This window comes from Cyprinodon tularosa, unplaced genomic scaffold (assembly GCF_016077235.1).
Source record: "Cyprinodon tularosa strain WSP-4 unplaced genomic scaffold, ASM1607723v1 ctg1548, whole genome shotgun sequence".
Taxonomy (NCBI): domain Eukaryota; kingdom Metazoa; phylum Chordata; class Actinopteri; order Cyprinodontiformes; family Cyprinodontidae; genus Cyprinodon; species Cyprinodon tularosa.
Window position 1 is genome coordinate 10,054 of NW_024038384.1, and position 3,584 is coordinate 13,637.

At 40.1% G+C, this 3,584-nt stretch overlaps 1 long non-coding RNA gene across 1 annotated transcript; it reads left to right on the top strand.

Annotated features, from left to right (window-relative positions):
* The first annotated feature begins 751 nt into the window (after positions 1 to 751).
* Positions 752 to 1,322, top strand: LOC119780100. The gene is made up of 2 exons (XR_005280335.1): positions 752 to 967; positions 1,088 to 1,322. It is a non-coding gene; the product is annotated as an uncharacterized LOC119780100 (long non-coding RNA).
* Positions 1,323 to 3,584: the final 2,262 nt, after the last annotated feature.

A 3,584-nucleotide genomic window follows, 5' to 3' on the forward strand; every position in this document is an offset into this window, starting at 1 on the left:
TCAACCAGATCATCCAGTCAGATTGATTCAAAGTTTTCTATCTAAGGAAAACCAGCTGATTGCATCGACTCATTGACTCTTCAGCAATCCCTCACACTAAGCATGCTTGTAGCGACAGTGGAGAGGAAAAACTACCTTTTAACAAAATAGTTGTTTTAATGGTTATTGAGTCAGAAATGTGGCGGTAAGGTTTGATTTATCAAAAGGTTTTTATCTGTTACTGTGTAAATGGGTTTGGCTGGAATTTAAGGACAGATTCTAATAGATCTGCAGTTTGGGGACTATAAATCTGATAATTTTATTTTACACAATTTGCTTAACTAAGTTGTTGAAAATTAAAGATTGTGCAGATATATTTTTTTATACATACATTGTTTAGATTTACTTATATCTTTCTACCCCTTTTATAGAACAGAAAATCTCTCTATTGTCCCACAATGGGCAAATTTACAGCAGCAGAAAGATTATTGAAAATGGTCACACAGATGAGGACCTTAGAAAAATGTCTAAGAATAACATAATAGGAGCATAATAATAGCAGTGATCAGTTTTTGTTACATAAAGACTGAAACAAAAACAGAAGACTGTGAGTAAAAACTAAGAAAATCCAACAAACCCTGATTTACTTTCTGAGCATTTAATGTTTCTATTTGCTCTTCAAAGGCATCCTGCAGACCACTGAATGCATAAAGTCAGGCCTGCTGAAAGCCTTCATACAAACACAGATCAGGATGAAAGCCACTGCAGAAGCAGCACAGTCACCTGAGCGACCTCCAGGTCATGCTAACTACATGCATCATCAATGCTCTCACACACACAGAGAAGCAAATATTGTATTTCACTCCATCATTTTCATTTCCCTGAAGATTTGTTCTTATTTTATTCAAGCTTTTCAAACTCCCAGGGCCTGAAGTTCCCCTGGGAGCCACCATGAGCCCCGGCTGAGCAGATGGTGCTATTGACTGAGGTAATGACACTTTGGTGAGCAGATGATGTAGAGCAGTGTGTCCGAAGTCGCTGTCCTGCAGGTTTTAGAGCTTTCCTGCTTCAGCTGATTAACAGGCTTTTGTTTTCCTCCAATCATCAGAATCAGCTGTGCTGAAGCTGAGAAACATTGAAAACCTGCAGGACAGCGGCCCTGGAGGAGCCTGATGCAGAGCATCCAGCGGGGGGGCAGAGGTCAGCATCACAAAAGAAAAATGCAATTTATATAGAAACTGCTCTGAAAACAGCAGCAGGATGAAACCACCTGCTGGTTTTTCCTCATCACAGAATATATGAGTGGAAAACTCTGAAAAATGCTCCAAATGAGGCTTTGCTCACACTGAAAAAACAGATTGATAATTCAAATGAAACTTTATGTGTAATTAAGATACAGACTAGTGGGTTAAATGTTGAAGATGTAATTTCAAATCAGAGACCTTTTATAGTCATATCCTGTTAAAAATAAAAATAAATAGGGATGAAAAACAGGGATAAAGCTGACGTCAGCGGGAAGATACATTGGGGGGCCCCTCCAGCGGACCAACACTGCCACCTACTGGTTAAACTGATTAGAGTCACAATGACTATACAGGTGCTGGTCATAAAATTAGAATATCATGAAAAAGTAGATTGATTTCAGTAATTCCATTTAAAAAGTGAAACTTGTATATTATATTCATACATTACATACAAACTCATATATTTCAGATGTTTATTTTGTTTAATTTTGATGATTACAAATGACAACAAATGAAAATCTCAAATTCATCATATCAGAAAATTAGAATATTGTGAAAAGGTTCAAAATTGATGGCCCCTGGTGCCACACTCTAATCAGCTAATTAACTCAAACCACCTGCAAAAGCCTTTAAATGGTCTTTCAGTCTAGTTCTATAGGCTACACAATCATGGGGAAGACTGCTGACTTGACAGTTGCCCAAAAGACGACCATCGACACCTTGCACAAGGAGGGCAAGACACAAAAGGTCATCGCTAAAGAGGCTGGCTGTTCACAGAGCTCAGTGTCCAAGCACATTAATAGAGAGGCGAAGGGAAGGAAAAGATGTGGTCGAAAAAAGTGTACAAGCAAGAGAGATAACCGCACCCTGGAGAGGATTGTGAAACAAAACCCATTCAAAAATGTGGGGGAGATTCACAAAGAGTGGACTGCAGCTGGAGTGAGTGCTTCAAGAACCACCACACACAGACGTATGAAAGACATGGGTTTCTGCTGTCGCATTCCTTGTGTCAAGCCACTCTTGAACCACAGACAGCGTCAGAAGCGTCTTGCCTGGGCTAAAGAGAAACAGGACTGGACTGCTGGTGAGTGGTCCAAAGTCATGTTCTCTGATGAAAGTAAATTTTGCATTTCCTTTGGAAATCAAGGTCCCAGAGTCTGGAGGAAAAGAAGAGAGGCACTTCATCCACGTTGCTTGAAGTCCAGTGTAAAGTTTCCACAGTCAGTGATGGTTTGGGGTGCCATGTCATCTGCTGGTGTTGGTCCATTGTGTTTTCTGAGGTCCAGGGTCAACGCAGCCACATACCAGGAAGTTTTAGAGCACTTCATGCTTCCTGCAGCTGACCAACGTTTTGGAGATGCAGATTTCATTTTCCAACAGGACTTGGCACCTGCACACAGTGCCAAAGCTACCAGTACCTGGTTGAAGGACCATGGTATCCCTGTTCTTAATTGGCCAGCAAACTCTCCTGACCTTAACCCCATAGAAAATCTATGGGGTATTGTGAAGAAGAAGATGCAATACACCAGACCCAACAATTCAGAAGAGCTAAAAGCCACTATTAGAGCAACCTGGGCTATCATAACACCTGAGCAGTGCCACAGACTGATCGACTCCATGCCACGCCGCATTGCTGCAGTAATACAGGCCAAAGGAGGCCCAACTAAATACTGAGTGCTGTACATGCTCATACTTTTCATGTTCATACTTTTCAGTTGGCCAACATTTCTATAAATCCTTTGTTTTTATTGGTCTTCAGTAATATTCTAATTTTCTGATATGATGAATTTGAGATTTTCATTTGTTGTCATTTGTAATCATCAAAATTAAACAAAATAAACATCTGAAATATATGAGTTTGTATGTAATGTATGAATATAATATACAAGTTTCACTTTTTAAATGGAATTACTGAAATCAATCTACTTTTTCATGATATTCTAATTTTATGACCAGCACCTGTATATCCTTGCAGGAAATGTTTTTCTTGCAGTGGAACCAAGAAGAGATAAATAAGATATAAGAATAAAATAATAGAAGAACCAGAGTTTATACGATCAACAGTATTTACATTTTACAAAACTGTAACAAATAAGCTTTGTTGCACCATGGCCGTGTCATTGCACTTAGTGAAGTAATGAAATAAATAAATAATGAGTGATGAAATGAAATAACTGTCAGAGAGATGAACTCTACGGTTTGATGGTCACGGGCAGGAATGGCGCCCTGTGGAGCGGCGTGGTCTGGCTGCACCTCATCAGAGTGGCGGTCTACTGGTTAGAGGTTCTGACCTTGAGCCCCACTCCCACAGACTGACACTCTGGGTCCCTGAGTAAGACCCTTAACCCCACACTGCTCCCC